The sequence below is a fragment of the Pygocentrus nattereri genome, chromosome 16 (assembly GCF_015220715.1).
Source record: "Pygocentrus nattereri isolate fPygNat1 chromosome 16, fPygNat1.pri, whole genome shotgun sequence".
NCBI lineage: Eukaryota > Metazoa > Chordata > Actinopteri > Characiformes > Serrasalmidae > Pygocentrus > Pygocentrus nattereri.
In genome coordinates, this window is record NC_051226.1 from 15,334,640 (window position 1) to 15,356,949 (window position 22,310).

Genomic DNA, 22,310 nt, shown 5'->3' on the forward strand with positions numbered 1-22,310 from the left:
GAAGACCATTTTAATTACATGTCATTTTCATACTTTTATCCATAAACAAATTTGTTGTTGTTTTGTTAAAAATCCAGAACCAAAAGACTGGTTGAGGAAATAAATTGAATCATGAAGTAATAATAATTTAATTGATTTAGGCATTTTCTTCAGATTTGTGCTCAGGCATACTCAAAGAAAAACAAATGGCCATTTATCCGACATGTTAGTTATTCCATAGAGGTCCATTTCTGGCATACGTGTAGTTTTATATACCATTTTTGCATTTTTAGCTTCTTTTTATTCCTTAGAAATAAACAGGCTGCTTTTATTATTGTGCCTTTAAGATTCATATTAGATAAGTGAGCTCTGCTCTGATTGGCTGTCCTGTATTGTGCCTCATTCAAAAAGCAGCTCAGGCTGAAACACTCCTTAGAACTTCACTGTAAATGGGTGGAGGGTCATTTGTTCTTCTACAATATAGTTCCTTTAAAAGATTTAATAGGTCTTGCAAAAGCTGGTCATTTTGAAATCTAAAGATTTCTATTATATATATAAATATATGTGAAATAACCTAAATGGACTGTGATTCCAGGAACCGTTGAGATAAAACTAGATTGGCTACGTCTTGAATCAGTCACTAAAGAGGAGTATCTCAGAAGGGGAAAATTGATAAGTGTTCCTTTTTGATCTCTCTCTCTCCCTCTTTCTCTCTCTCTCTCTCTCTCTCTCTCTCTCTCTCGCTCTCTCTTTCGCTCTTTGATTAAGAATGTGGGTACATTAACAAAGTGAAACTTCCATTTCCTCATCCACTGAGATTAGGCAGCAGACTAATTCCCTCACTAACCCTGCTACTTTGAAGTCTCCTGCCACAGAGCCAAGAGCTTTTCTGCCTGATTTACATAATCTGACTACTGCATTCCATCATGCTGATGTCTATTAGCAGGAAATGTTAGATACTCCAATTTCCTATCGAGATAGCATCATCATCATCACTGATAGCATTTCTCTTTCGCTAGTCAAACTTGTGCATAAAGCCTGAGGATGAGGAAATACATTATCTAAGCCCTGCCGCAACACGTCTTTCTACAGTAATCAGTACCAGCCACTGACACATTGTTAGGGATCTGAAACTATCTATCTATCTATGTATCTATGTATCTATCTATCTATCTATCTGTCTGTCTGTCTGTCTGTCTGTCTGTCTGTCTGTCTGTCATAAACTAAATCCATCTAATTGGTATGACTATATTCTTAGCAATGTATTGTACCAAAAAATGTTCTATTATGTTTTTGGTAATAAAAAACAGTATATTTTTAACAGGTTCTTTTCTAATTGTCTAAGTGTTGACCCTAATTGTTGGGGGCTTGTGCACTCGATCCCTCTCTGCCATAGCTATATATGTCTGGGAGTCCAAGAGTGCATAATTGGCCTCGTTCCCCACCCCTCACCCCACCAATCATTCACTACAGTAGCCAGTATGGGTGCCTGTTTGCTGACATAACAGATTTAGCAATAAGCATTCTCCTCCAAGTGTATTAAGCTGTTCAGTGATGCTGCGTGTGGCAGTTTGAAAAGGTGCTGCAGCTTCACAAGATTCTGAGGAAGCATGTGCTAGCCATCGCCTTTGCATCTTTATAGCATCGTGTAATAGGGAAACCCACCTAGGCTGAATCTCAGATAGGTACTTCCTATAAATTGCTATAGGCTGCATAGGCTGTTAAGCTATGGCTTCTACACACAAATAGTGCATATAAATGGCTGAAAATAGATGGCTTTTTATTCTATATAGTATTCACTATTTGAATGTAGAAATCATTACTCCATGACGTACATAGTGGACTACATAGGGAGTAAGTAGTCATTTGAGATTAAAGCCTAGTCACTGAGTGGAATTAGGAAAATTGAAAAGAAAACAGGCTTAAATAAAAAACAGTGTTTAAAGAACTTGAATTGTACACAGACATTTAGCACCCAGGTCAAATTATTTTTGAAGTGAAAAGAAGTACCACCAACTCTGCAGCAAACTAGACCAGGCAAGACAACAGTTTGGTCGTTAGGCACTGTCTGCTGACCATTCTGGAGTGGAATAAATTCTATAGACCTTGTGCTAACACTCAGCATCCATGGGCTCCTCTAAGCAGCTGGCTGAACATCTGAAAATGAAACTAATTGATGCCTACAAGGCAGGGGAAGCAAGAAAATATATCAAAATGCTTCCAGCTCTTTCAGCCCTTCAAAAATCAACAAAATATGTAGTTTGGCCAGGGGTGCCAAAACTGTATACATAACAGGTTCTACATGAAGGCTTGAGGTTCTTTAAAAATAGATTGTCCTTTTTTTCTACTGATATTTTGATGTTATTTCAGGCAGTCTGCTTAGTAAATGAGAATTCCCTGAAGACCTTCTTTTTAAAAGAGAGTGTGATTCCTCAGCAAACTCAGCAAACTCTCCCTGGGCCATTTTTCATAATCTGTAGGCTGTGTGTGTGGCGTGTCAATCGTAATTGACACAGGGTGAGAGTAAAACATCATTCACCTGTAATCTACCGCTCTGTGTCAGCCATTCCTGGGGAATCTGAGGAATGTTCAACAAACTTCAATTTGTGGTTAATTTAAAATGAGCGTTCAGCCCATTTAAGGCTTTAAGCAAGTTAAGTGTGAAGAAATTAGTTTCTGATTCTCAGAGGGCAAGCGAGTGCTTTGATGTCTCACAGTGGAGCTGTCTCTCCTTCCTCACTCCCAAATTGAGGAGGGAATTTGCTCTGCACAATATGGAGTTCAGGGTGTCGAGGGCATTAGTTTGAGGAACACTGGTTCTCTGAGCTAGAGAGAGAGAGAGAGAGAGTTAAATAGAGAAAGGGAGATACAGAAGAAAAGGAAGGGAGAGAGAGGTCTTCATTGTGTGAGACACAGAGGGATTGCACAGAGGACCAGTGCTCACAGGGACTTGATGGAAGTTGTCAGTGAGGCTATAAATTAGGAATTTCACACCACAGCTGAATCTGAAAGATGAATGAAGTCCCTCTGCAATGATGGTGAAGGCAAGCATCTTATTGAAAAAACAGAATATTAAACATGTGACCTGTCCATGCTTCGCTCACAATTTCTTGAATTCTTTCATGACAACTCTCAGTTGTGAGATGGGATGAACAGAATGTTGGCAAATATCCCATTCAGCCTAATGAATTTCATCAAATATGTAACATTGATTGTCCCCTCCGTTATCCATGCTCATGCTCCATCCACATACTCCACCTACAAAATGATTTCTTTCATAGCAACTGATGCAACAATGTATGAACACACACACACACACACACACACACACACACAATATCTAAGCTGGCTTTTCCGTCTGGAGCATGGAGGGTGCTGGAGCCTATCCCAGCAGTCACTCGACAGAAGGCAGGAAACACCCTGGACAGGTCATTGGTCCAACGCAGGGCAGACACATAGACATATATAATCGCACATTCACACCTAGGGGCAATTAAGCATGTCTGATTGGCCTGACTGCAGAACATGCAAACTCCACACAGAAAGGACCCTGGTCGCCTGGCTGGAGAATCGAACCTTGCTGTGAGGAGACAGCTACCGTATTCACCACCATGCTGCCCATGGATGAACACAACGCTTGCAAATATTACATTCAAACTAATTTGTTTAGCCATACCTTTAATTCACCTCTCCATTCTCCACCTGCTCTGTTGACAGAGCAACACTAACAGTAACACTAATTTACCTACCCGTTCTCCACTCTCATGCCCCATCAACATCCTCCACCCAAAAATACATTCTTGTGTACCATCTGTTGTGAGGTTGGATGAACGAACCCTTGGTGAAAGTTCCATTCAACATAATGAATTTAGTCAAATTTGTCCAGTTAACTGACCTGTGGCAATTAATCAACAATAGTCAGGTTGGAAATGAAAACAAATGTGCCATCATGGCAAATGCTAACATTTGCTTGATTACGTTGCTTGATGGACAGCTTGATTACATCCAAAAAAAGACTACACCTGACTAACAGTGTGACTTACACATACATAATAAATTACATTTATATAAACACATTCTAAATATAGACATTCTGTAAGACCTGACATCACAACACTAGCTATGAAACAACATACTTGTGGGTGGAGCATGGATATCTCAATTAATGCTACATGTTTGTTTAAATCACTACAAGGTCTTGACTTTATGATAGTGCTCATGCTTCACTTCACATACTGTTGGTTGTACAGGAAACTAATGAGAGAGCGGGTCTGTTATTTTCTTTCTCAGCTGTCATCGATTTAAGCTCAACACAAGCATCCTGTCTCAGACTAGCATGCTTGGCATCATGCAATATTGAATCAAACTAGTCTCATGTATTCAGTGGCCCCTGAAAGTATTTGGGCATTGTTGTCATGTTCATTGTGTTGTGGCATTGATTTAAACACACCATTCTAACACTGTCATTTCACTCTCCTTTCAAAAGGCGGCTGGTGCATCTCAGATTGTTAGCGTTTGAGGAGTAACTTTGCAAACTTCTTCAGGTTTGCATCCAAAAATGTCTTTGTAGACTTCTTAGTTCATTAATGAACACAAGGTCATCAACACCACTGTAAGAAAAACACTCCAGTCCCAAACTTTAATGTTTTTCTGTGCTTTACAGTAGCCTCAGTGCAGTCTGGTTGAAATTCTTCTCTCTTCATTTAAGAAATAACTTAAAGGACTTTAAACAGTTTACCAGTGGTTCAATGGCTAAAGTGTCCAAAAACATTTTGGATATGCAATAAGAATGCACACCCTGGAGATGTTTTTTACATTTTCTATGAGAAAATAAGTTTGTATCCTACAACACACTGCAAAAAAATGGTAGCTTGTTAAGTAAATGATCTTAAATAGTGTCAATAAATCTAATAAAATCTCCTGTTACTGTTGTAAGCTTAATTGAAGATAATTTACTTCATTTCTAGACATGTTTACTTGCTTTAAGTAATTTAAAGTACCTAAAACAAAGACAAAATGTCTAGAAATGAGCTAGAGACTCTTATAAGTGCACAACCATTTAAAAAATATTAGATACATTGACTAGATTTCGGATCATTTCACTTGACAAGATACTATTTTTTGCAGCGCACATTTTAATGCACAAATACTATTTATTTGCTGAATTTAACTGGCAAGAAGAAAACATAAATGTTTACTTATTATGGCACTATATTTGTTTTCAACTATGTTAAACTCAGCAAATAAATATAACATGTGCACTGACAGTTGCAAATGCCATATTGAAATGTGTTACTTCATTTTCACTTAGAAAATCAACAAAACATGAAACCTGGGAATGTTCAGCTACCCACTCTAATTACTATGCTTAATGTTACATTAATGTGATTGTTATCATTATGTACTAAACCAACATATGACCTAGGTGTACTCATTTTTCTTATATGTATATGTAAATATGTATATAAACCATTTATATGTTTTTCATATTATTTTACATTTAGATATAAATGACAAGTATATCTGACACACAGCTCAGTAAATCAGGTACAGCGCTGGAAAAGTAAACAAGAATTAACATCTGCCACGTTTTAAAAAGAATGACAGTACATAAGGTGGCTGTCTACATGCCTAAATGATCATATATTTAACTTATATAAGGACACAGCATGTCAAAATAAGCTACTATTTCACTACATATTTTTTGGGCTAATAATTCCCACATTGTTTATTGTTTTATGCTTTTTTATGCTTGTTTTTCCCTCTCTGCCCTCTATCAAAAGCTTGGTTTTATAAAACACAGTAAAACTTCCAATGTAGAGGCTACAGCATTTTTCTTGGCTTCTCCACTGACTGCCTGGTGTTTGATAAAGCCCGGATTTGTAGCGAGACATGGTTTGCATTTGTAATCAGGACTGTAGAACTACGTCCTGATTGCTAATTGTATCCTTTGGGCCCTGCGTGCCTTCTGCATGGTTATTACTGTCTTCACTCTCCCTCCCTCTACCGCTTCCGACCCCCGTTCCTTTCTGCTTTTCTCTCCCTTCGTATGCTTTTATGCACATAATTCTCCCCTATTTACCGAACCACTGCATGAGCTCCCTGTCACACTGGGCATTCTCCATTCAATAATCAAAGCAGTTCAGCTGCGTTTGGCTTTGTTGTGTTGTTCTGTTACGCGGTAGTGCACAGCAGGATCAGAGTCTTTTTGTGGCAGATAAACTAAGACCTCTCTTTTGACGTCATGGCAAACAGAGATCAGGGTGTTTAAGACTGTCGGTCTATCACCAAGAAAAACATGCCATGGGTCAGCCGCTAAGAATAGAAGGTGACTGCAGAGATATACAGCAGAAAGAGGTCAAATCAGAGAATTTTGAATAGAACTGACCCTTTTGGCATAGCTAGCAGGAGTGAGTGACTCTGCTATATAACCTACTCCAGGGTTTATGTAGGTGTGATGTGGAATGCCTTTATCAAATGTATCTTCTCCAACAAACTGGCGCATTATTTCTGACCTTATCTTCAAGTTTGAGGCATTTAAAAAATGATGCATTTCAGGTCAGCTTTTATAACCACAAACCACATTTGTGAACCTTATACTCTTTATCCTAAAATATGATTGCTTTCTTGATTGCATGTGCAGTTCTAGGAAACTCTTGGCAGATTCAACTGATTTTCAAAATCTAAGCATAATTAAATGGTTGAGCTATAGCAAAATTAGTAAAAGTGGTCTGATATGAAATGCTAAACTTGCAGATTCAGAATTGTTCACAGTGGTGGTGATAGGAGCCAGACTTCTGAAGCAATCAGTGTCTCTAAAAGCTCCCTCAAACCAAACGATGACATGAAATGGTTATGAATACGCTGCCTGATGCCTGAGACGCTGTTACACAATATTTTTATGATAAATGCTTACAATGCTTTTGGCCTAAAATGTATCTTTTAATGGCCATTCATGGTGGGCAGAGGTACATGCAGGGTGTTGTGAGGCAAAATAGTTCTCAAACAAAATCACATATGCATTACATTACATATAACAACACAGAAGACAAATGCAGGTTCACTGGTCATTTTTGATAGTAAATAAAATGACTATAATGGTTCCCATTACCACTTTAAAGAAACCATAATTGTAAAGAGTATGTATGTTTTTATATGATTTCTCCATAATATATATGATTTTGTCTACATCTGGTTGAATTGTGCAGATATTTTTATAAAATGGGTGGAATTACCCCTTAAACAGGTTCTTCACAGTAACATCTCATAATACAATAATACAATTTTAATGTTGTATTAGTTTGGGACATGACCTACACTCACTGGTCTTTCAGAGCTAGAACCGAATAGACATATCTGCCTTACAGAGCTAGAATGGAACAGACATACACTCAACAGCCACTTTATTAGGTACACCTTGCTACTAAAAGGTTGGACCCCCTTTTGCCTTCAGAACTGCCTTCATTCTTTGTGGCATAATTTTCAACAAAGTATTGGAAACATTCCTCAGAGATTTTGGTTATGTATTTGATCTACTCTTGCCTTTCCCTCATCTCGAACCAGTCTGCCCATTCTCCTCTGACCTCTCACATCAACAAGCCATATACGTCCACACAACTGCCACTCACTGGATTTCTTTCTCTTTTTCTGACCATTCTCTGTAAACTCTTGCGATGGTTGTGCATGAAAATCCCAGTCGATCAACAGTTTCTGAAATATTCAGACCAGCCCGTCTGGCAACAACAACCATGGCATGTTCAAAGTCACTTAAATTAACTTTCTTCCCCGTTCTAATGCTCGGTTTGCACTTCAGCAAGTTGTCTTGACCACCACTACATACCTAAATGCATTGTAAGTTGTGGCCATGTGATTGTGTTATTGTTTTTTATTGCTATTGTGTTATGACAGCTATTTGTGTTAACAAGCAACTGTACCTAATAAAGTGGCCGGTGAGTGTATGTCATATTTTGAAAGTCTTCCAGATCTTTACAATCCATCTCTCTTTAAACTTGCACAGGCATATTTTTTGCTCAGCATCTGCCACCTAGCTGAAGCCAGCCTACACTCAGCATATGCTTGATTTGATCTTTTATTTTTAGTCTAAATAAAGTTTCAGTACCCAGTTTCTCTTTTTTAAATTATGTGTGAACTCACCATGACTTACAGTTTATGCTGCAGTATTTATTGATTTCAGTGCTGCTTTTGCCTTTATGCCTCTGTCAGCCATCTGGCTGGTAGTGCCCATCACAGAAACTCCTTTCTTTTCCCTCAAAATGCAGAAATTTATATATTTACTGCCTACATTCAATATGGTCAAGTAATCATCTGCAATATCAAATGGGAGAAGCAAATTTAGGCTTAATAAATCCTACAATACAGATAAGTTCTCATTTTGGTGTTAAGACAGCTTATCAATACAAATGTTTCAGAATAAGACCAGAGCAGATGGATCAGGTACTGAGTGGTGCATTGTATATTTGCTGGGAGAGCATACTTGTCCAAACAATACTTTTTAAAGTTTGTTTTACTTGCTGTTAACAAATTCTTATTTTGTACATCTTTGGACAATAGCACAACCCAAAAGATCATAAGAAAACTATGATTTGGCTAAATGAGGCTTATGTAGGCCCAGCTGTAGATTCACATAGCTTCTCTGTGATTTATCCAATCGCCATTTTCCAGTCCTTCAGTAATTATTTGAATTCAAATCTTGGTATGTTCTTTTCTAATTTTACTTAAAACAAAAAGTGAAATGCTGCTTAAATATATTGTGTTCTGTTAGCTTTATAGCAGTAGGGTAATAGTACATGTACAAAAAGCTTGATGTGCAATGTAAACATTGTTAAAACACAAGACAGTCAATCAGAAAACATATCATTTACATATATTAGGTAGAGAAAAATAAAGCAGCCTGTTTAATTCTAAGGGACAGCACGAGGCTAGAAAACTGGTAAATTGTGAAAATAAATGATGTTTTTGGTTCATAAACCCACACAATAAATGCATCAGTGGACCTCAGGGAAAATAATAAAATAAAAGGACTTGGAGGGTATGGTGAGGCCACAGCTCCAGCTGTAGAAGGACAGCACTGATGAGGATGTGGGCTGATGGGACGTCTTCTTTATTTACACCTGCTCTTTAATCAAGGCCGCACTGAATAAAGCTGGGACAGGTTGGTGGAGGCGTCTCAGGACTTCACCGCTTCTGTGTCAGCGCCTTGCAAAGGGCAAACTCTGCAGTTCCACTGCTCCTGCTGAGAGGATGCTACGCTCATTGCCTCTTCAAAGCCACGTGCACAGTTTCTGTCAGACGCTGATGCCATTTGATTGCCCATCAAATCCAAAAGGGGCCTTTGTACTTCATTTGCATGTCAATAGTTCAGCTTTTTCCACATGGCTCTCATGAATGGCTGGGCCCTCTTTTTTAATGTATGAATGAGATGTGAAGGAGGTATTGTGCTGGGGTCACTCACAGGCCATGCACAAGATTTTTTACTTTTTTATTTTTTCAATATGTAAATCAATTTTGGCCTTCTATTCAATACAATCTGGCATAATAATTTAAATCAAGTGAGCTGGAACTGACCTATCCATGCATTATTTCCTGACAACTGTTGCCAGACTGGACAAGCTTTACAGAATGTTGGCAAATACCATCCATACTAATGCATTTAGGTTGGAGTTCAAAGTAACTACATAATGTCACGTTTCCACTTAAAAGCCACATTGTTCAATGGTGCATGTTGATTTTTAGAGCTAGACCTTAAGTTTGGGCCATTAATGTCAAAAGTTGGTGAAAAACAAAGTAAAATAAAAAATTCTATGATAATGCTAATTACTGCTAGCGCCCCTATGGAATTCTACTAATATGTTAGAACTAAGCTAACAGCAGTTCATACCAACAGTATTTGATTGAACAAGGACATTTGAAGCTTGTAACAGACACTTTAACACATATTTTACATTGTATGCTGCAGTTTTATCATAACATTTACAGCAAAGATCCCTGAGATTGAGCTTTCCATTTCTAACAACTGACTGCAATACATAGTTTTTGCTATCACTAATAGTAATAGTCAGTGATGTATCCAGTGATGTCCCACCCATTCGAAATCAAAACATGATTGATTGATTTCACTGTCAGTTCCCAAATATGTTAGTTGTTGATCTAACATGTTAGGCTTCAGTTCAGCTTCTGAAGTCTTAACCTGTGGGAGAGAAATCCTGGCTGGATTTTTTTCTGTTGGGTTTTTTAAGAATATAAACCTTTTGTGACCAACCACTACTTAATAATGAAAAAATAGTATTACTAAAATATTTGCAGAGTTTACATACAATAAATATGATGATCCCATTTCTGTGGGTTTATTTCTGTGGGCCCTGTGGGTTCCCCTATGATGATGTTGTAACTAATCAAAACTAGTCAGGTTAGAAAAGGCAATATATTTTCCCTCATACTAATGATAGTTCAATATGCCAAGAAGAAAAACTATATCTGGGCTGTGCTACCACTGTGGTCTTTCAGGTACATGTGTAAATATCAGTTGAAATGAATGGTTAAACATCCATCTTTTGACAATAACTGAGTTATGTGCTGCAATTTGTTATTAGGCTGAATTGAATTTTTTGTAAATGATAGCAATGATAGCTACAAAGTAATGCAGTCATGGATACAGCATGAATAAGACCGTTAAAGGAAAGACCAAGAAGGACAGCAAATGAGGTAATAGCACTGAAAGGCCTAGTGGAGTGTCCTATCATATTTTTTTATGGCAGTATAGTAATACTGAATTTACAACAACAATAACAGGTACACACACTTCCCGAGAGTAGGATTTTATTTGAGATGTCTGGAAAACTAGAGGAAGAACATGATTGTCTGTGATGTACATCTCCAGTTTTGTCACTTTCTTGGCATAGATTTCCAGTTCTCCCTGAGCAATGCCAGACTCTTTGCTGATTCACAAACACATGAAAATATGAGGCTGCTGTGCATACTGATTCTTCATCCCTTCTCTCCCTCTAGTTCTGTTTCTTTTTTTATATACTGGCCCATGGGGGATCATTATGAGCAGAGAGCAAGAGAAAAAGTGCAACGGGAGAAGGGATGCGGCATGTAATGTGTCAGAGAGATAGACATACAGATGTTATTTTTCCTGAGCAGACTCGCTAGTTTTTATGAGTGCTGGCATAAATGAGAGAGAGAGGATGGGAGAGAGAGGACAATAGACTCTGGAGTAAGTGATAAAAGTCTTCAGCGAATTCTCAAGAAATTTATATTCAATATTGCAGCTGATGAACGTTTCTTTTTTTTTTCTTAGAGTTTCTTATTTCACCGTCATTGTTAAGATGATTATTAAATCAGCCCCTGAATAATGGATCCTACAGCACATAAATTGACAATCTCCACTAGTTCAATCATGATAAATATGGAGTGAGTTCAGGAATGCACTTAGAAAGAGGCAGAAAAAAAGACCAGATAAAGGAAAAAAGCCTAAAGCAAATTAGAAGTAGGCATGTTTAATTTAAAACGTGTGCCACTGTGAAATCAGTTTAGTTGCGGTGGCAAACGAGCTTTGAAACCAGGACAAATCAGAGTTAGAGTTGCTGTGCCTTGCCAACCTCTGTTGCTTCATCTGAATCTGATGAATGTAATATAATGTTAAAGGACTGAAGATATCACATTCTCGCCAGAACCTTTCCCATCTCAGAGCTTCAAGCTCCACCTCCAATGAATGCAGTTTTTCTCGGTTGCCATTGCTGAAACAAAATAGCTGATTCAACCCCCAGAAAACAACAGACACTGCCCCCGAAATGCACTCAGAACCTCAACCTTTAAAGGGGAATTCCAACAATCATTCAAAATTCCTGCTTTATTAAATGGTTGATGTGTAAACAAACATTCAGAGTGTTTTGATGTAAAATGTGCTGTTCTAGAGAAACTTGCTGAGTCAGTATTGTTCACAGTTGTGATACGGACCAGATTTTTGAATTTGAGTTTAATGCCTCTAAAATCATTGAAGCAGCAGCTTGAATTAGAAGAAAACAAAACAAAAAAAAACAGAATCAGTAGTTGCTGCCCTTTTGTGTTGTGAGAAGTTTGAGAAATCATATTTTTAAAAATGGAGGATCACAATTAATATTTAGTGCAAAAAAAGTGAGGGTGAATCCTCTTCTTCACAGAATCAAAATCCTGATGGACACCACAGATTCTACTACACACTTGGAAAGGGAGGGGTGAAGGAGGTATTCAGTTGGTTGCAGTATGCAAACTCACCACTAGATGAATCTAAATCTTAGATCTAGCTAGTTAGCAATCTAGCTAGTCTGTCTTTCAAAATCTTACACATTACACCGTTAATTTTAATTAGAGTTTTTAATTACACCCATAAGATGAAGTGCAGTCTTTCTGTCTAAATGATTCATTTTGCTGAAAGAATAACTCACAGAATACAAGCATAGGTCTGATTATCCAAAATTATTTTTCTTGACAAATAAGATGTGTACATAAACAGTGGGGATATGTCTAGAGTATATAGAGTACTGCAGACTGTGCTACTGAAGGGTTTTGAATAATGACATACACCTCTGACAGCTCTGTTTGTGAAGCTACAGAGAAAATGTAAATTGAACCCTACAGTGTAGAACTGCTTCTCAGCACAGCTCTGAAGTTCCACCTGTCTGCCTCCAGTGTGGCTGGTGTTCATTTACATTTACATTTCTTTCCTTTACATTCACATTTAGTACATATAAAAAGCTCACGCTGAATGGATGTGATGAACAAGCCCCTCAAGGTTAATGACAAAAACCCAGAGAAAATGGGCACATAAATCGACAAATTATGTATTTAAAGAAATAATGCATTACATTCCTAATTAATTAGCATGCTTCCCTGTGACAATAGAGTAATCCCTCCACCCACTCTGAGCTAATTGAAGAATCTGGCTTGGCAGCGCAGCACCCAGCTGTCACACACACAATCAATTTTCTCCACTCTGGTACAGTCAACTGTGCCTATCAAATGCCACGGAGCACAATTCCACCTAAACTACTACAGCATACTCACTGAATTGAGCACAGAGTTTCAGCACATTAAGATAGCAACTGATTTAAAAAGAACAATCATTTTAAGATAAATTAATTATTATTATTATTATTATTTATCTTTTTATTATTATTATTTTTTTTTTTTTATTATTATTATTATTGACATTACATGTTGGACATCCAGCATTTGCTTAAACATGCCTAAGACCAAACTCTTAAAATTTCAATTTTCTTTGCTGTTAGCGATTTTTATTCATGACCTTTTTTTATTTTCATGGGCCTAGATAAGGACATCAAGAAGTCCTTGGTCAGTGAAATGAGATTGGGTTTTCTGATTAAATATGAAATGGTCTGATTAAATAATTCATGGTCCATCAATGACAGGATGTGGACCTGTGCATATTTGTTTATCCAAGCACTAGCCGATGACTTCAAAGTGTTCTTTTTTGTCATTCTGAAAACTCTATCAACACCATGTATAAAATGAGATGAATTTTGGACCTCATTTGTCTGAGGTTTAGATGATCAGATATGATCAGTAGATGAACAAAAAGAAGAGGAAGTTGAAGAGGAGGAGAAGACAGAAGACAAAGAAGAAAAGTGAGTAAAAAGAAAGAAAAGAAGCAAAGGAAGAACAGGAAGAACAACAGACCAAGAAGAGGAGAAAGACAAAGAAGAAAAGCAAAGGAGGAGAAAGAGGAACAGGAGGCTGATGGGAAGACGGCAGAAGAAAAGCAAAGGAGTAAAAAGAAAGAAGGAAAAAGAGGAAGAACAATAGAGGAAGTAGATGAAAAAGATGCAGAAGCAGGAAAAAAGAGGAGGAGGAGGGGAAGACAGAAGAACAAAAAAAAGACCAAGAGCAAGAAGAAAAAGAGTAGGAGGATGAAAAAGAAGAAGAGGAAGAGGAGGAGAGCACTGAAGAAGACGAAAAGCAAGTTAGTAAAAAGAAAGAAGAGAAGCAAAGAATGAAGAGGAATAGAGGAAGAAAGATGGGTTATGAGAAGAGATGAGAAAGATGAAGATGACAAATGAAGGAGAAAAAAGAGGAGGGGGAGGTGGAGGAGGAGGATGGGAAGACAGCAGAAGAAAAGCAAAGGAGTAAAAAGAAAGAAGGAGAATCAAACGAAGAAGAACAATAGGCACAGGAAGAAGAAGGGAAAGACAAAGAAGAGGATTATAGGAAGAAAAAGAAGGGAAGGAGGACAGGAAGGCAGAAGAAGAAAAGCAAAAGAGTAATAAAAAGAACGGGAGAAGATCAATAGGCAGATGGAGAAGAAGAGTAAAGGTGGAAGATAGAGGCAGATAGGAAGAGAAAAAGAGGAGGAGGTGGAAAAAGAAGAACAACAAAGAAGAAGAAAGCATATAAAAAGGAAGAGGAGAAGCAATAGTGTTGGAGAAATAAGGAGAAGAAAGAGAAGCAAAGGGGGAAAAGGATGAAGTAGAAGAAGGAAAGGAAGAAGCAGAAGATCAAGAAGAACAAGAAGAGACATAATAATAAGAGGGGGAACTGAATTAATTTCATTAGTCTATGGGCTACAAGGGTTGTAGGGTTTGTGGTACAAAAGTAACAAGCATTTATACGAGTCAGCACTGATTAATTTTTTTGGAAAATCTTTGAAAACTATTTTGCGCTATAAAGCCTTTAAAGCTCAGAGTTCATAAGAATGAACTCAGATCATCTCATCTTTGCGGATTGTATGCAAGGCCATTCCTTGTCCTCAGGCTAGGCTCGTGTTGGTTTCTCCAGGCTACAGTTACTCCTGGCAGCTAACGAGGCTGGCAGTGTTGTCTTCTCAGAAGTGTTCACCCCCTTGAGGCAGTGTAAACCTTTCCAACAGTTTTGCTGTCTCTAGAGACAGGGAGGCACAGCTGCTTCATCTCCACAGTGTGAGTAGAGACGTGAGAGCAGTTCGGCTCCGAAATGCCGGGCCTTAGTTTGCTCAAGGTTGAGTCACTCCCCCACAGAGTCAGCATTTCTCACTCTAGCCGTGCTTTCAGTGGGACAGTGCTCTCTCTCCCCATGGTGACTTGATTTAGGACAGAGGGTGGAGATGGGTTACCTGATCTATCTGTTCCCCCTTTTGAGCACTGCCGGTGTGTAATTGGTCCATCTGCTCCGTGTGTTTGAGGGATTGGTTTACCTGGCAGGAGGTGCAGAGTTAGTTTTGCTCGCGCTCAGCTGGGCTTTTATGACTGACAGTAATAGGAACTCCTTGAGACAGTACTTTCTGTAATCGCACGCTGCTTCATGGCATGTTTGCTGTTTCTACAAAACCGGCATAGCACTTCCAAAAACTTGTAATGTTCGTTGTTGAATCTACAAAAGCTTTTACATGCAGTAAGATAACTGACCTATCCATTCTCCACCCTTAAATCCAGATTTTTGTTATGTGATTGTACAAGCTTTACAGAATCCCAGATAGCAAAAGGAGAGCAGGCCTACTCATTTTTTCAGTTGTTTACATTTACATTTACAGCATTTAGCATACACTCTTATCCAGAGCGACTTACAAGAAGTGCTTTGTCTATCTAGAGAATATCTAGAGAAACATTTTTGGCTTTGTAGACAAGCATTACGGTTTTAAATCTGATGCGTGCAGCTACTGGAAGCCAGTGAAGGGAGCGCAGCAGTGGGGTGACGTGGCTGAACTTGGGGAAATTGAAGACGAGCCGTGCTGCCACATTCTGGACGAGCTGCAGGGGCTTGATGGCCTGCATGTGAAGACCAGCCAAGAGCGAGTTGCAGTAGTCAAGCCTTGAGATGACAAGAGTCTGCACTAGCACCTGGGTGGCCTCTCAGGTGAGGAAGGGTCGGATCCTACGTATGTTGTACAGGAGATAACTGCATGACTGAGTTAGGTTCGTGATGTGAGTCGAGAATGATAACTGGCCATCCAGAATTTGCCTCTGCAGACGGATCAATCAGAGAGTTCTCGAATGAGATGGCCAGATCAAGATGAGGACCTGTAGTTGCAGGGATGAATATCAGCTCAGTCTTGCTAGGATTGAGCTTCAGGTGGTGAGTTGCTATCCATGAAGAGATGTCAGACAGACATGCCGAGAAATGTTGTGCTTTTGCACAATTTCTGCAGCATTGTCAGTGATTGAGCATTGCTAAAATATGTGTGTGTAGTGAGCTTCTCAGGAAATTTGTGGTGAAAAGAGTTTGACATGGTCATGCCTTTTATTCAATATACTGGAAATGTTGTTTGTAGTGTATATATATATATATATATATATATATATATATATATATATATATATATATATTAGGATCAGTGGTGGACAGTAACTAAGTAAATGTACTTACTGTACTTAAGTAGTTTTTTCGTGTATCTGTACTTTACTTAAGTATTTCCATTTTGGGCAACTTTTTACTTTCACTCCATTACATTAAGTCTAATATCTGACTTTTTACTCCACTAGATTTTGTGAAATCTGTCATTCCTTTTGGTTTTTGTGTGTATAAAAACGTAACATGTCAAATAGAAGCACAAAGCAAGAACACCAATCAGGGCACAGCGGTCACTTTGTTCTGAGCTTGTTTTTACCTGTTGGTCACAGCGGTCACTCTGTTCTGAGCTTGTTTTGACCTGTTGGTCATACCGACCCAGTGCAGCACACGGTTCAACATCAATGCAGCAACGTAAAAATTTGGGAGCACATACGTCTAAATGATGAACTAACCTAACTTTGTGTAAATAGAGCACAATATAGAAATATGTACACATAAGCAGTCGTGACTGGCATATTTTTTTTTCTGAATTCATACAAACACTTTCATTTTATAGTAAATTAGTTTGGGTTAGTTTATGTTTATGAACAGAGACCTACAGATCAATATAGTAAAGGAAAACTTATTTGTGATCCTGAGTTTAAAGCCAGTTTTTATTCACTTGTAACTAATTTATAAAGTAATCTTAAAATGAAAGTTTGCTTGTTTATAAAAGTGATGTCAGAGCCACTCGGTTCTCCCTGATGGAAACTGTTTACCTTCAGTGTTTTGTGCTTATGATCATTTTAATAGACGTCAGTGTCACTAATTAATGACATTCTATTAAAAGACTGATTTACCAAGAGAGACGCTGGAGGATTTTCACCTAAAATGAGTTCATGAAATGAGTCTTGTTATAAAAATGATATGATGATGACATCAGAGCCAGAATTACTCTTTTAGTACTTTTACTTTCGATACTTAAGTACATTTGAAGCCAAATACTTTTGTACTTTTACTCAAGTTGAGGTCTAAAGTAAGGACTTCTACTTTTACTGGAGTAATATTTTACCTTGGGTGTCTGTACTTTAACTCAAATACATAATTTGTGTACTTCGTCCACCTCTGATTAGGTTTATAAAAACCTTCAGCCTGACAGGACTGAGGCACTAAATTATGCATTAAATGCAGTGTTTCAAAGAGAGAGGCAAAACAACTAGAAACAGTTGGTTAGTCTGTATTGCACCTATACCCAGCTGAATTGTTAGTAAGTTTTAAAGGAATGGGCAAATATTTGCTGTAACTGACTTAAGACTTCAGCTAGATTAGTCAACAATTTCAATTTAACAAACTACTGGGCTTCGTTCTGTCCATCAGGTGTGTTATTTGAAGCTGACACTGCAGCGAGCTAGCATTGTGTTGAAGTATCTGTGCAAGTTGGTTGGTAGTTTTAACTTAGGAAATTTGGCTTGTACTTTTTTTAGGCTGAACTTTCATAATTCTAAGTCAAGTCCAATCAATTAGGGTCCTGGGCTGAGTAGTGAGTCAGCCACTATGCAACTCTGACTCAAATCCCCATTGGTGGAAAGACTGCCCTGATCTTTTGAGTTTGGCTAGGTTTTTGTGTTTTATGACTCTCAGTAACTAACCAAGCTCCTTATAAATGTTTTTTTCTCCTCCTGGATCTCCACTTCAAGTCTTCATTTTCTTTCAGAAATCCAAGTTTTAGAAAGCAATTTATTTCTACATTTGAATTTAAATGAAGAATTAGGTTAGCATGCTAAGAGTAGCTTTATTTCAATTAAAATACAAACTAGAAAATTAAATGTCTTTCCGAAACTGAATGCTAAACATCTTGTGTTTCCACCATTGGCCTCCTTTCAAAATCTTGTTTCATTCCATCCATGTCCACACTGTTGGGCAGTTACAAAATTTTCGTATGCATACTGTGCAATTCGACAGCCACGCAGATCCCTCATGGCAGAAGCATGTCCCTGTGTCCCTGTGACCATCTTTTGGCCTCTTGACCCTTCAGCTGCGTCAAATATAAACCAGGTATGAGTTAAGTATGCTACAAGAAAAATCACTGTTGTGGGCAGAGCATGAGTCAAGGCCATATACCAAAAGACCAGAACTCCACTGAAAGGTCAGTGTCCAGATCCCCACAAATAGAAATCAGTGCCCTTAAGGCTGAATCAATATAATTTAATCTTTTTCTGGTTAAATGCAGCTCTTGCATTAATCCCTTAGCCTCAGCTAATAGTTCAATGTCACTGAAAATTCCATTGGATGAGAAGTAGTGAGGAGTTCTTTGATGCTTCATGTCATGTCAAGCCCTCTGAAGCTTATCTTACAGTCTGAAAATTCAGTTATTAGTACAGCTGCATGAACCAACCATTTAAATCTTTTCTGGGATGTCAGCAGCAATCTAGCTAGTCTGTCTTTCAGTCTAACCTCACTCATCAATGATCCTGTTTGTTTTTTTAGAATCTGGCAAATGCACAGTCTGAGTCAGATGAGGCAGTTTCTTTTGGGCTGGCAGTTATTGTTAACTGCCAGTGGAAATCGTCAGTGATGTAGCTACTGTATGGCTGAACAAGTCAAGAAGCCTTAGTGTTGTTCCAGCTTTGGAAAGGTTGATCAGCAGTGATAAAGAGTACAACTTCATTTTGTATTTCACAAAGCAGTTGCACTTGAATACATCAGAAAAGACTGGGGCGCATCTAAAAGTACTTCTGTTCCAATAACAGATGGAGGTTTTGAAAATGTACACAAAGCTGGGACAGGACTATGTTTCAGTGCACAGAGAAGAAATCACACATACTGTAAGGCTTGTAACAGCATCTGTCACAGTGACAGAGTGCTGAAACCACTGCTCTCTGAAACTGGGCAGTTGTAGACCTTGAGCTCATCGCAGCATATATTTATTTTTGCTTCACTGGTTTGGAGGAGGAGGAGCAGATCTACATTGTTCTACTGATTTATGCCAGTAAGATGAGACACAGAAGGCAGAGACCACCTTTTATTTATTTGGTCATTAAGTATAAGGTATTTTTTTCAAGACAAATTTCTGAGGAGATTAGTTAGAAGGTAATTCATTTGCACGAAGAAGTTGGAGGTCAGATGAATCAAACTCCTAACACCCATGTAAGATCTGTTGTATCACAAAAACTGTCACCATCAGATAAACCATACTTAAGCTTTAATCTTTGAGAGAAAATCAAGCGCCAGTCTTGCTTCAGATCTGAAAAATCCACAGATGTTTCTGTCGACCCTTCCACTGTGAGAAGACAACTCAATGTGAGGAGTGTGAAAGGATGTGTAGCTGTCTGATGCTGTTACTGAGAAAAGAAAATGAACAAAAATGAGTAAAACAAACCTGCCAGTGTTCTTAGAACAACACAATGACCACCATAGAGGCCAGACCTTAACATCATAGAATGTGTTTGGGATTACTTGGATCATGAGAAACAGATAATGCAACCAAACTTTGTGACTGAACTTTGGAGTTGTGGAAAAATATCCCTGCAGGTCACTTTGAAAAACTGAGAGCAAGTCTTCCAAAAAGTTTGGGGGGGGGGGGGGGGGGGGGTAAATTGTGCACAAAAATATAATATATATATTCTAATAGTTTGTTACTTGCTATTTTTGCTGATGAACTTTACTTAACATCCCCACAGGTGCACCACATCTGTTGCAGTGTACATCTCTATGCCCTCAGCACAGTTCAGCAATGTGATGACTCTTGTGATTTGTGCTTTCTCCCTGTCACTGTTGTCTTTGCTGTGACGCTGAGCAAAGCCTCCATCTGTTCTGGATTTCATATCTGTGGTGGAGACACAGGCCTGGGAAGCTCTTCTCCCATCAGCCAGACCACTACTCGCTATGAGTCAGTGTGGAAACTGAGCCCATCTCCACACACTGCTGCTGCAGTGACTGTCACCTTGACTGTAGCATCTGCTAGCTTTTCTTCAGCTCCTGCTGCCTCACCCACCAATGATCAGCAATCATGAAAAACAACTTCACTGTGAATGTTTTCATACTAAAGACTTTATGTAAGACTTAAGAATATATTTTTACAGTTTTTTACCCAGCTTTAAAAAAGTCTGCTGCCTTTTACAATGCATGAACATTTGAGGACAAACAGGCCAACAGAAATGGTTCAGAGATGCTTTCTACTAGCGTCTTGTTACATTAACATACAGTTCTGTGCAAATGTCAGAGTTTTGATTAATACATTTCTAGTCAAAACACCCATTAAGTTCAAGTCATTCACCTTTTAGTGTCAGAAAAAAAGCTTATATTTACCAGAGAATTACAGACACCTCAATGATATATATTTTTTCAGTATTTAATCAGTCCAATTATTACACTTGTGCACTGTTTAGCGACTTTAAATCTTCCATCCTTCCACTCTTAGAACCAATAAGCTACAGCCGATTGACCAACAAAGGCTGTTCCCAAAGGGGTCACTGACATTGTGTTCCCCTTCATCAAAGAGACAATAACATTCACACAAGCAGCTTACCAAATGTAACTTAGCTGACTTTAACATTTCTTTTTAGAATTAACATCCATTTGGCACTGTGTTATTAGACCTCTGCATTGAACCCATCCGTGCAGTGAAACACCCACAAACATGCACACTAGTAAACACACACACTAGGGGGCAGTGAGCACACTTGCTCAGAACAGTGGGCAATTCTATCCATGCCACCTGGGGAGCAATTTGGGGTTAGGTGCCTTGTTCAAGGGTACTTCAGTCATGGACTGTCAGCCAAGGGGATTGGACCGGCAACCTTCCGGTCACAGGGCTGGTTCCCTAAACTCCAGGCCACGAGTGCCTTTTTCAAGTGCATCTAAAACATTCTAGCTAAAGGGGATATTTATGAGCAAATTAGATATAACATCATTCATTTGTATAAGTAAGGAGAAAACTAAATTGGACTCACAACAGCATGCAAGACATGTATAGATCATCAAAACTGTCACAACCACTTAAACAGTAAAGAAGAAAAATTGCACTATAACAACAAAACTGGACACAGATGTGAAATGTGGAATAAGGTTTTATGGAACTATGAGTCTAGATTTGTTATTAGGATCATTTGGGTCAAAAGAAGCAGGAAATGTGATGAACCTCTAGGAGTGAACTTTGGAGGTGTGGAAAAATATCCCTGCAGATTTCCTTGAAAAACTAAAATCAAGTCTTCCCAAAAGATGTTGTAATAAAAGCAAAGAGTGGACATACTAAATGCTGAAAAGTATTTTTAACTGAGATTTCTGTTTTATTATCCATTCATTTTTTTGTTTTCTGCTTATTTCCAAATGCGGTTTAATTGATAACGTACGAATTAATAATTTTCTCTGGAAGTTATATAAATACTTTTGCTCTGTACTGTTTATAAAAAATAAGAATGCTTTTCTTTACCACTTCAGAGATATGAGGTTTTGCTGTGACAGTATGTTGAATAAAAGGTCAATGCCCACGTCAAACTCTTTCTCAATAAATTTCCTGCGAAGCTCACTAAATACACATATTTTAGCAATGCTCAATCACTAACAATGCTGCAGAAATTGTGCAAAAGCACACAGGATGTGCTGAACACTGTATAGTAATGAAAATTGGTCCAGTGTTTCTGAAGACTACAATCATGCTGTGGCCATTTATTTATCATTGAATTTCATCTGAATATCAGCATCTCTAGCAGGCTAATGAATGGTTTAAATGGTTTGTAGTCTATGTTCCCGAGCTAGTCAGGGTTACAAGGAATGTGTGGATAAGTGCTCTGACAGTGGCTATTGAGTTATGCCCTTTAAAATCATTCCAGTCTAAAGGAATCACTGTTTATGATGACTGATCATGAGTCAGTGCAATTATAGAGGGATAAAAGACAGTTCACATAGTGCAGCTAAACACCGTGAAAAGGGTCAGCAGCCTCTGATGTGGGGATATAAGTCTGTGTAATGGTCAGAAAAAAACGGATAAATAACTGCATTTTAAAACCTGGGAGTATGCTGCTATAAATACAAGATGCTTCTATAAGAATACATTGCTCAGAGTAGACGGA